Source organism: Anopheles marshallii (genome assembly GCF_943734725.1).
Source record: "Anopheles marshallii chromosome X unlocalized genomic scaffold, idAnoMarsDA_429_01 X_unloc_1, whole genome shotgun sequence".
Taxonomy (NCBI): domain Eukaryota; kingdom Metazoa; phylum Arthropoda; class Insecta; order Diptera; family Culicidae; genus Anopheles; species Anopheles marshallii.
Genome location: NW_026525668.1, coordinates 397,360 through 409,981, shown reverse-complemented (window position 1 = coordinate 409,981; position 12,622 = coordinate 397,360).

Here is a 12,622-nt window from a genome sequence, read left to right as displayed (position 1 = left end):
GTTGCCCTTGAATGTGGGAGTGTTGCCGCGATTGAGTACCTCGAGCTGCAGGTGATGGATTGCGCCCTTGAGCGTGTGCCCTCTGGATGTTGTGCGGGCACACCCCCATTCCGTGCACCATGCGTTCAGATCGCCCGCCATTACAAGGTGCTGTGTTCATGCTGTGTGTCCCACCAAAGCCATCTGCACCGCCTCAAGCGCCAAAGTCCGCTGGCCCGATGTTCGGCGAGGCGTAGCAGCTGGTGAATGTGACCCCCGCTACTGTGGCCACCACCAGCCCAGGATGAACGCTTCCCCATAGGCGTTGAATGGGGTAAGCCCCGGTTGCCACCACGGCAACACTCTGCAACTCGTCTACCACCCATCTGCCGGTATCCCGAGACGGCTTGTACAGTTCGCAGGCGATGACGACGTCCACCCCCTGCTCCCGTGCCGTCATCAGGTCCTGCGCTGTTCTGCTTCGCCCTAGATTTATTTGCAGGACCTTTATTCCCGGGTGCAGGACGGGCGTCCTACCCGTTGCTGGCCCTTGCAGACGGCGCAACACACCTCCGCCGTACAATCCTTGGCTAGATGGCCCTGCTGTTCACAACGAATGCAAGCTGTCGAGCGGTCGACCTGGCTCGTACAGCTTCCCCGCACGTGTCCCATCTCCAGGCATTGGTAGTACCGACGCTGCCGTGGAGGTGTTGTTCGGGTCACGATCGCCCGACACGAGGTGTACACCACCTTGATTTGTTGATCCTGCAGTAGCCCCGCCATCCGTTCTGGAACGCGAACGCGAGCTACCCGCGTCCTGTTCCATGTGGGGAAAAGCCGTACTGCCGACTCCTTCACCTGTGCTGTGATGGCACTCGCCACGTCCTCCGCCTTCGCTAAATGGTCCACCCCTTCTAGACGGACATTCACCGTCTGCTCGACAAGGCGAGCCGATGCCGTGTGTTCCGCCTTCTGGCAGACCTCCTGCACTCTTTGGAGAACCTCAAGAGCGTTTGCTCCCTCCTTCACGTTCATCACTAGTCGTGAGCGGGTCGTGCGGCGTCCGACACAGGACACAGCGACCATCTCGCGCTCCTTGCGGTTTTCTTCTCGCAGGTACGCCGCTACATAGTGACACCCGTCGCTGCCGTGCCCGTGCCAGCACTACTCGTGTGTGCAGCAGCGCTCGTGGCCTTAGCCTGCCCGGGCGATAATTTCCGCAATACCACCGCCGGTGCCAACGACGGTCTGGTGTCCGTCGACGTATCCCTTGGGCGGAGAGTACGGTTTGTTGCAATTATTATGTCCGCACTTTGTGCTGGTTTTACTCCCCCCCACGGGAGGACGCCAGCAGCGGACTCGCCCGAAAAAATAAGAGAAAATTTATTCAGTTTATTAAAACAAAAATTTCCGTTTCAGGTTCGCCACGGATAGATGGCACCGCCGTCGAATGAGCTCCGCTTGGCTCCGAGATGGCGCAAGTGGCTGGGTGTGGCTAAAGAGTCCCAGTGGGGAAAATTGTACGCAAATCCATACGAAAAATAGGGTCGATTATGGGACGATTTGGGGACCATTATAAGAGTTTAATAGACCCGCGCACACAGCCAAGCGCTGTCATTGTGTGCGTATGTTGCGCCGCTGCTCTCACTACTACATGCGCATTACTCTAGGCGTGCTTTCGGATGGATTGAAAAGTGACCCACAAGAAAATTTTGGTTTAATGCGAAATCGATCGCACATTTTATTGTTTTTTTTTACATAATTGCACTTAATATATTCAACTCTTGTTACCTTTAATTATACTGGATATTGCAATAGTGAATTGTGATCAGGTGCGGCGCAAACTGAAGATGAATACTGTTCCCACATTGCTTCACAAGGAACTTTTCAATAAACCAAATGCGCAGTTATCCTTGTCATCAAAACACTCGAGAGGATTAAGAAGTTTCCCGTGATAACAGGACGGTGACAACAGTCATCACTCATCATAAGTGAAATGAGCAGCATAATCTGCTGTTAATCATTGTGCAGTTGTTCATCATCAGTTCATAATTGATGAGTGCAGTGTGAATGAAGTTAACGAGTGCGCGGAAGGATCTGCCCATGTGACCAGCCGAAACGAAAGGATTGAAAAGTTCCTTGTGAAGCAGTGTGGGAACAGTATTCATCGGACCTCCCACACCCAGCACGAGGTGTAACCTAAGAGTAGGCGCTTCCCGGCCAGATGCTCCGCGTCCGACCAAGGCAAAGTGACGCGGGCACGATTCGTGCCATCTCGTCGCGCCCACATGTCGATGGCGGCCTCCACATGCTCCTTTCCCAACGCCGTCAGCATTGCCTGACGCAACTGGTCCTTGTTCGCCAGGGAGTCGATGTTGGTGACCAGGACCTGGGCCATCTCTGTGCGAACGATCGCTGCACCCTTATCTCCGATGACAACGCGGATGCGTTGGCACAGTTTCGCACTGTCCACATCGCGGCTTAGCGGCAGCTTCAAAGTATCTTTTGGCGTGCGCTTTCCTACTCCAATTTGCTGTTGCACTTCGGCGAGTTGCTCGCTCGTACGAACCAATCGGTATAGTTCGATGTAGCTGACGCCCTCCGCTGGCATCACCTCGATCGCATCAGGCCGCTTGCGTGACTTCTTCACTGGGTTCTTGTTGTTCAACAGTTGGCCCTTCAGCTGCCACTGCTGCTGGTGCTGCCCAGCCACCCTCTGTCCGTTCGTCTGCTGCGGACGTTGCTGCTGTTGCTGCGGACGTAGCTGCTGTTGCCGCTGCTGCGGACGTTGCTGCTGTTGCTGCTGAGCCGGCTGTTGGCGTGCCGGCTTACGGCGCACCATCTCGGCCCAGGAGCCGCCTTCCTAGCCCGGAGACGGCACCACCGTAGCCGTCGCCGCACCTGCTCGCCTCTGCTGCTGCTGCCGCTCCGTTGGTTGAGCATGCTGGCTTCCGCCGTAGCTCATCGTCTGCGTCAGCAGCTGTTGGAAGCTGGCGCGTTCCTCCTTCAACTCGTTGCGAAGACGCTCGTTGTCCTCGCGAGCCAACGTCTCACGCAAACAAGCTTCTTCGCGGGCCAGCTGCATGTCCAGCCTGGCCTGTGCAGCATTCGACTCCATTTGCTGACGGAGCATCAGCATATCCTGTTGGAGACTCGCAATCGTGGCTCGCGAGCGAGCGACGCCTCGTTTAGCAGCTGCTTCAGTTCAACCATTTCCGGGCTCTGCTACTTCGTGCCCGGAGCCGATTGTCTCGTCAGAGCCACTCGCGGCTCTTGAATGGTGGAGAGCCTCGCCGGCCTCTCCTCAGTAGACTCCGTCCTGGGACGGAGGATACGTCCAGACACTGACATGTTCGTATAGATGGCGCCAGTGGCTGGTGTTTGCTAGCAACTTGTGTGCAATCCTGGGCCCATGCTAACTGTAACGTCAACTGTCGTGTGACGTCACGATGAGCGTGCGATGCTATGCGATGTTGTGACGTCACGCTGCGACCCAATGCGATGCGATGCTGTGTGCACGACCGAGATTTGTACTGACGTTTGGATACAGCGCTTCCCGCTTCGTATGCGCACAACCACACGCGACGATCCACCTGACGCCGATTTTGCGCACTTTTATTTCGTAGTTTTTCGCACTTTTTCGGCTTGTTTTCACCCACACGGCCTATGAATTTGTTCTTCCGTGTCCGATCCACTATTTATTCACTTTTAATGCAGGTTTTATACGTCCATTGATCCAATTTGAGCACTCAAAGTTTCCCATACAATTGTATGGGGGAACTTAAACACCGTGTTTTTAGGCGAGCATCGTCCTATTTTCACTGTTTTTCGTCATGAAACTGTTGCAGGCACTGAACTGAACAATTTAAAACACTTCTTTCGGCTCAAAACGGAATTTTGCACACTTATTTTTCGCTTTTCACGGGAGCGTCACATCAGAGCGTCCAAGTGCTGTGGATGACAGCTGCACACACCCCAGGGATAACTGGCTTTTTTTTTGTACAATGTCACCGTTTATTCAATCACAATCTGAACAATAACCCGGGACGTCTCCCCCGGTCCGGCAGCCGTTACCCGCGAGGGATGGACTGCCGGGGGCCCTACTGGCTACATAGGCTTACACGCCTTATTTGGCCGTAACGGCCATTTATTGTATTCTCTGCCCTAACTAGTCACCTTATTGCTAGTGGGCGATCGCGCCTCTTTTAGCCTTGATGGCCTTTTCCCATTTTGTTCCCAGTGAATAAATCTAATGGGCATTCGCGCCTCTTTTTGCCTTAACGGCCTTCGTTAACGTTACCCATCCCCGCTACTGGGTTCGTCCTCCTCTTCAAACGCTTCTACCCCGAAGAGGGCCCACAGGTACGTCCGGCAGTCGACTACCTCGTCGTTCCGCAGTCTCCGCCGCGCGCGGAAGCGTCGAACGTTGTTCCTTACACGCCGCTGATGTTCCTCCCGCTCCTGAATCTCGTCCATCGTCATCAGTCGCCCGTCGGGGTGGGTTGGTGGTGGAGGTTCCCCCCGCGCAGCTCGTCGCTCGATGGTGATCTGCCGACGAGCCTCGTTGCGCCTTTCGTTGCACAAGGCCACCAGCTCCTCGTGCGCAGCATCCAGCCGTTGTGCAGCACTCTGCATATCCTCGTGTGCGCTCGTGGCCCGCTCGATGTACCACTCCTGTTGGAGTGTGGTGGTAATAATGCGAGCGGCCTCGCACACCTGACTCCATTGTTCACGGCTTTCGAGCATGTACTGCTGGATGTTGTCCGGCGTTACCACCGGCTCCTCTTCCTCACCCAGCAGTTCCCGCCTTACCTCCGCAAAACGGGGGCAGAAGAAGACCGCATGTTCTGCTGTCTCCGGCACACCCGGGCATCTAGCGCAGTCCTGGGATGGCGTGATTCGCTGAATGTGCAAATAATCGTGGAAAAAGCCATGCCCGGATAGTACTTCGGCAAGGTGAAACGTCATCTCGCCATGACGTCTGGCTTTTCATGTCGCAATGTCAGGGATCACCCTGCGCGTCCATCGAGTGAACCGACTCGTAGGTGCCAGCTCGTCCCATTCTAGCTGCCACTGTCGAATAGTGGCTTCCCGTTCCTCCGCTCGCAGATCCCCGATGGGGATCTCTCCACGCCGCTGATGGCACCTGGCATCTTCCTGGACCTGCAACCGAATCGGAATAACGCCAGCCAGGACCGTCGCCACCTCGTATCGCACCGTGACGAAAGTGCGGGCAACTGACCGTGCGTAGAGTCCCTGTACGCGGTTCAGCTGCCTGCGACACGCCTGGAGCCGGACAGCCTCGTGCCAAATCGGCGCAGCAGTGCGGAGAGTGGAGTCCACCACCGATGCGAGTAGCCGCCGCTTAGCGCACTTTGGCCCGCCATGGTTGCGGAGCAGTCGGGAGATTCCCTGTGCCACACGGAGCGCTTTCGTCGTGGCCTGCTCGACGTGTGGCTTCCACGACAGGTGGTCCTCGAGGACGACCCCTAGATACTTCAACGTGCGGGTCGGCATCTTCTCCACTCCGTTGATGTTCACCGGGACACGGGTGCTGTCTCGCCTCATAGTTGACACGATGACCAGCTCGGTCTTGGCCGGAGCAAGCTCCAGGTGATGTTGTGCCATCCACGAGCTGATCATCGCAATCGTCGTCTCTGCTAGTCGCGTCGCCGCCTCCGGTGTCGTCCCACTCGCCAGCACCACGACGTCGTCCGCGAAGCCGATCACTTCGGCGCCCTCGGGTAGCGCCAGCCGAAGCACGCCGTCGTACATGGCGTTCCACAGAGTCGGGCCCAGGATTGAGCCCTGTGGAACGCCCGCCGTGACCGTACGCCGCACTGGTCCCTCGCTGGTCTCATACACCAACCTCCTCTCAGAGAAATAGCTGCGCAGGATTCTCTGGAGGGCTACAGGAACATGCAGCTTCTGCACTGCTTCATGCAGCAGTGCCGCCACCACCAGACATCGAGGATCCCGCTGGTTGGTGCGATGGAACGTCCTCGCGTGTTGGCCCCGCTCGATCACCGCTCAATAGCCTGTATCGTGGAACGACCGCGCCGGAACCCATACTGCCTTGGCGACAGGCGAGGGGCGTCGCTGTCCTCCAAGTGGTCGTTCAGCCGATCTAGGATCAGCCGTTCGAACCCCTTGGCGACTGCTCCCAGCATGAGTAGCGGGCGTTACGACGACGGGTCGCCCGGAGGCTTACCCGACTTCGCGATCAGTACAAGACGAGCCTCCTTCCACGTCGCAGGAAACTCAACTCGCTCCAGCAGCTGGTTGTAAACCTTCACGAAGACCTCCGGGTGCTTCCTCATCGCCGCCTTCACTGCAGCGTTGGGAATGCCATCCAACCCTGGCGCCTTGGAGGACGCCATCCGCTCGGCCAGCGACAGGATCTCCGAGGTCGTGACCGGCCTCAGAACCTCGTGTGAGGCGCTGCACGCGCCGATGTCCGGCCACTCGAACGCTGGATGCTCCGGAAACAGGGCTTCGACGATCGGGTCAAGTACGGCTCGGTCCGTTTCCGGTGGTGCCCTGTTGCGCAGGTGCCATCGACACCGTCGATCAGCTCTTGCAAGCTGCTCTCTTTGCTGCTCTGGATGCCAGCCTGCAGCAAACGACGGCAGTCCTGCAACCTGGCCGACGTCACCGCACGCTCCGACGGTTGAGCCCTGCGATGGGCGGCCTCCGCTGCTCCACATTCCTCCCTCAGGCGCTCGATCTCCGGGGACCACCAGTACACCTGGGGCTTGCGGTGGAAAGTAGCCCCGTGCACTCTCTGCATGGTCTCATCGCACGCCTGGGTCAGTCCGCCGATCAGCCCCTCCGGAGTGTCGACCTGTTCGAAGCGGCCGCGTGTGAGGGCGATGTCGAAGCACTTGCTGTCAAATTGCGCCGTCTTCCACCGGGTCCCGGCGTGCCTAGCTGTCCCGTCGTTGGCTGCTGCTCGGCTTCGCTGCTGCTGCTGACCTCGTCGCGTGGAACGTTGCCCTGGAACGTCCACCTGCAACTCGACGTAGGCGTGGTCGCTACCGGAGAAGCGATCGAGCACGCGCCATGAGTCCGGCCGCACGATGGATTGGCTGGCGAAGGAGACGTCGATGACGCTTTCCCGCGCAACCCCGTTGCCCTTGAACGTGGGCACGTTGCCGCGGTTCAGCGTATTAAGCCCAAACTGCTCCACTACGCTCAGAAGCTCCTTCCCCTTCCGGGTGGTGCGCGCGCTCCCCCACTCCTCGTTCCAGGCATTGAAGTCCCCGGCCAGGACCGATGTTGTGTGTCCGACCAGCGACACCTCCACCGCACCGAGGAAGCTTTCAAAGTCTTCAAGACCGCTGCTGGGAGACACGTAACAGCTGGCAAACGTGACTCCCGCTATGGTGGCCACCACCAGTCCCGGAACGACGCTCCCCCAAAGACGTTGTATAGGATACGCACCTGTTGCGATGATCGCCACGCTCTGCTCCACATCGATGGCCCACCGCGGATCGTCACGAGGTGGCCGATACAGCTCACAGGCGAGCACCACCTGAACCTCGAGCTCGCGAGCCGTCTGCAGCATCAAGTCCTGGGCTGCCCGGCTTCGCCCAAGGTTCACCTGCAGTACTCTTAGCGCCGGCACGTCGGATGCCCGACGTGGTGCGGGCCGTTGCACACGGCACTGCACACCTCCGCTGTGCAGTTCTTCGCCTGGTGATCTGGCTTCCCGCAGCGAATGCAGCAGGCCGAGCGATCTACCTCGCTCTTGCACGCTGCCCGGACGTGCCCTATCTCCAGGCACTTGTAGCAGCGTAGCTGTTTCTTGGCACGCGGCTGGACCAGGCGGACGACGCACGAGGTGTACTTCACCTTGATGGTGCTCTCCGCCACCTTCTCCGCGGCTTTGACCGAGACGCGTGCGCACGCCGTCTTCGTGCAGTTCCAGGCTTCCCACAGTCGAACGTCTGCCGCTGAAACATGCTCCCCCACCTGCGCTGTGAGGGCTGCCGCCACGTATGTTCATGACCAGCCGGTCGCGGCTCGTCCGTCTTCCCACTCCGAGGACCGATTCGAACTCCTGGAGTTCTGGCGCCGTGCGTACGATCTGGTACATCCCAGACCATGTTTGCCCCTCTCCAGGGGTAATCTCGATGGCGTCTGGGCGGCTGCACTGCCGACGCTTCGAAGCCCCCTGCGATGCTCGCTGCGTCGAAGGTTGCGAGGTTCGTGTCTGCACCGACGACTGGCCCGGCAGGCCCTGAGCTCCTCGCCCCTGCGCTTGATGCCGCTGCTGCGGATTGGATTTCTGGAAAAATGGATTTCGCGAAAATCGCGATTTTCCGCCCTATCTCCTCCCCCTTTGATGTGGAGCCTTCGCGGGGGGTGGAAAAAATGCGAAATTTCCTCCCGCTCACTTTTGCGGAACACGCCGAGCTGCTAACTCCGCTCCTTGTGGGTGAAAAACGCGAAAAACCGTTTTCACCCACACTTTTCACGCTCTATGGGGGCGGGCGTGGGTGGTGGGTGGTCAGGAGGGTGTTTTTCGGACTCCTCTCTCTAAGACGCGAAAATCGCGATTTTCCGCCCTATCTCCTCCCCCCTTTGATGTGGAGCCTTCGCGGCAACTTGGCAAATGGCAAATTTTCTCCCGCGCACTTTTGCGGAACACGCCGAGCTGCTATCTCCACTCCTTGTGGGTGAAAGACGCGTTTTCACCCTCTCTTTTCGCGCTCTATGGGGGCGGGGGTGGGTGGTGGGTGGTCGGGGGGGTGTTTTTCGGACTCCTCTCTCCGAGACGCGTTCGTGGATATGCCGCACGATGGGGTGCTGCAAAAAATTGTTCACCGCCCACTATCGCGGCACCACCCCGCGACAAAGACCGCGGCTCGATCCGCGGGTGGTGGTCACACGCACGCACCGACACCGTTACTCTACACTTTAAAACCGAATATCTCCGGCGCCAGTGAACCGATTTACGCGATCCAGGACTCAATCGAAGCGTCTTTTTAGCGCGCACCTTATTATTAGACTTTTGCGATCGTTCGTACGCACACTTTCCAAATATTTTTAGATAAGTGTTCAAAAAACACTTTAAACACTCCTAAAAAATATTTGCACTAGACGACGATTTTTTCCCGACACAGCACTATAAGCGTCTTTCGCGCGCGCAACTTTTGAGCCGTCTAACGTCCCGATCGGACTAATAGTTTTCTTATAAATCGGGTTTTTATAGTTTCCGAAAAACTCCAAAATTATTGAACTTTTTGCCAAAATTTCTTGCTAACACCTTCAGGACCAGGATCGGGGGCGCAATGCGTGAAACCGTCCCGATCGGTCAATTTTTCACGAAGTTATTGCACTTTTTCAGTAAACGCACTTTTTCACCCGCGGAAACCGCGAAAACCGCGAAAAATTCCGCGGACGCACTTTTCCACACGGGCGGCCAATGTCCAGGGGGCCGAATCAGCATTCACCTACGGTCCAATAAGTCACCGCGAAAAGTCGCGAGTTTTTTCGCGGTGGGTGGTGGGTGGGTGGGATGGTGTTCACCTCACTCCCTTCTCCGAGACGTGTCGTTTGAGGGGTCGCACGCCCGGATCGGAGCAACTTTACGAAGTGACCCCCGAAGGCCCGCCAGGCACCAGCCAGGAAGCCAGGGCGGACACAACCCAAAAATCACCGGGTGCTCCACGCGAGTGTTCCTCCGGAGACAACTCCCGGACGAAATTTTGAAATTAACGGCCGATCATCGGCCGGACCGGTTCTTTCGGCCGAAAGCCGCCATTTTACCGCGTGGAAAATTTTTTCCCCCTTTTTGCTCCAAACTTTGTCCGCTAATAACTTCGCGAGTTTTCACTGGATCGCCACGAAATTTTGCACAGCGGTAGTCCTCCTGAGTTCTAGCTTTTAAAAGTTTTAGCTTGTAAATCGGTCAGCAAACACGAGAGTAATTAGGGTGCCCGTTTTCGACTTTTATGCGGATAACTCCGCGAACTCCATGAATTCCGCGGATATTTTTGCACCCACTGGTGCGCCTCGATGGCGCCCGTCTTTTGACGTATCACTTTTCAAAATCCGTATAGAACTTCACTAGTTATTCACAAACAACGGATCCGCGAAAAACTCCGCGGTTTCCGCGAATATCGCGACCAAACTTGGTGGGGGGGTTCAGGATGGCGGTTCCGCCCCCAATACTAAAAACCACTTAGATCCAATCACTAGAACAAAAGTTTTCCTCACTTGCACTTTTTTTCACACGGAGCAGCGTGGATTAGGTCCGTTCACTTCGGCTGCCAGACACAGACTACCATCAGGGATAACTGGCTTTTTTGTACAATGTCACCGTTTATTCAATCACAATCTGACCAATAACCCGGGACGTCTCCCCCGACAGCCGTTACCCGCGAGGGATGGACTGCCGGGGGCCCTACTGCCTACGTAGGCTTACACGCCTTATTTGGCTGTATCGGCCATTTTAATGCATACTCCGCCCTAGCTAGTCAGCTTATGGCTAGTGGGCGATCGCGCCTCTTTTAGCCTTAGCGGCCTTTGTCCAAATTGTTCCCAGTGCCTTATACCTAATGGGCGTTCGCGCCTCTTTTTGCCTCAACGGCCTTCGTTAACATTGCCCATCCCCGCTGCTGGATACGTCCTCCTCATCAAACGCTTCCACCCCGAAGAGGGCCCACAGGTACGTCCGGCAGTCGACTACCTCGTCGTTCCGCAGTCTCCGCCGCGCGCGGAAGCGTCGAACGTTGTTCCTTACACGCCGCTGATGTTCCTCCCGCTCCTGAATCTCGTCCATCGTCATCAGTCGCCCGTCGGGGTGGGTTGGTGGTGGAGGTTCCCCCCGCGCAGCTCGTCGCTCGATGGTGATCTGCCGACGAGCCTCGTTGCGCCTTTCGTTGCACAAGGCCACCAGCTCCTCGTGCGCAGCATCCAGCCGTTGTGCAGCACTCTGCATATCCTCGTGCGCGCTCGTGGCCCGCTCGATGTACCACTCATGTTGGAGTGTGGTGGTAATAATGCGAGCGGCCTCGCACACCTGACTTCATTGTTCACGGCTTTCGAGCATGTACTGCTGGATGTTGTCCGGCGTTACCACCGGCTCCTCTTCCTCACCCAGCAGTTCCCGCCTTACATCCGCAAAACGGGGGCAGAAGAAGAACGCATGTTCTGCCGTCTCCGGCACACCCGGGCATCTAGCGCAGTCCTGGGATGGCGTGATTCGCTGAATGTGCAAATAATCGTGAAAAAAGCCATGCCCGGATAGTACTTCGGCAAGGTGAAACGTCATCTCGCCATGACGTCTTGCTTTCCACGTCGCAATGTCAGGGATCACCCTGCGCGTCCATTGAGTGAACCGACTCGTAGGTGCCAGCTCGTCCCATTCTAGCTGCCACTGTCGAATAGTGGCTTCCCGTTCCTCCGCTCGCAGGTCCCCGATGGGGATCTCTCCACGCCGCTGATGGCACCTGGCATCTTCCTGGACCTGCAACCGAATCGGAATAACGCCAGCCAGGACCGTCGCCACCTCGCACCGCACCGTGACGAAGGTGCGGGCAACTGACCGTGCGTAGAGTCCCTGTACGCGGTTCAGCTGCCTGCGACACGCCTGGAGCCGGACAGCCTCGTGCCAAATCGGCGCAGCAGTGCGGAGAGTGGAGTCCACCACCGATGCGAGTAGCCGCCGCTTCGCGCACTTTGGCCCGCCATGGTTGCGGAGCAGTCGGGAGATTCCCTGTGCCACACGGAGCGCTTTCGTCGTGGCCTGCTCGACGTGTGGCTTCCACGACAGGTGGTCCTCGAGGACGACCCCTAGATACTGTAACGTGCGGGTCGGCATCTTCTCCACTCCGTTGATGTTCACCGGGACACGGGTGCTGTCTCGCCTCATAGTTGACACGATGACCAGCTCGGTCTTGGCCGGAGCAAGCTCCAGGTGATGTTGTGCCATCCACGAGCTAATCATCGCAATCGTCGTCTCTGCTAGTCGCGTCGCCGCCTCCGGTGTCGTCCCACTTGCCAGCACCACGACGTCGTCCGCAAAGCCGATCACTTCGGCGCCTTCGGGTAGCGCCAGCCGAAGCACGCCGTCGTACATGGCGTTCCACAGAGTCGGGCCCAGGATTGAGCCCTGTGGAACGCCCGCCGTGACCGTACGCCGCACTGGTCCCTCGCTGGTCTCATACACCAACCTCCTCTCAGAGAAATAGCTGCGCAGGATTCTCTGGAGGGCTACAGGAACATGCAGCTTCTGCACTGCTTCATGCAGCAGTGCCGCCACCACCAGACATCGAGGATCCCGCTGGTTGGTGCGATGGAACGTCCTCGCGTGTTGGCCCCGCTCGATCACCGCTCAATAGCCTGTATCGTGGAACGACCGCGCCGGAACCCATACTGCCTTGGCGACAGGCGAGGGGCGTCGCTGTCCTCCAAGTGGTCGTTCAGACGATCTAGGATCAGCCGTTCGAACCCCTTGGCGACTGCTCCCAGCATGAGTAGCGGGCGTTACGACGACGGGTCGCCCGGAGGCTTACCCGACTTCGCGATCAGTACAAGACGAGCCTCCTTCCACGCCGCAGGAAACTCAACTCGCTCCAGCAGCTGGTTGTAAACCTTCACGAAGACCTCCGGGTGCTTCCTCATCGCCGCCTTC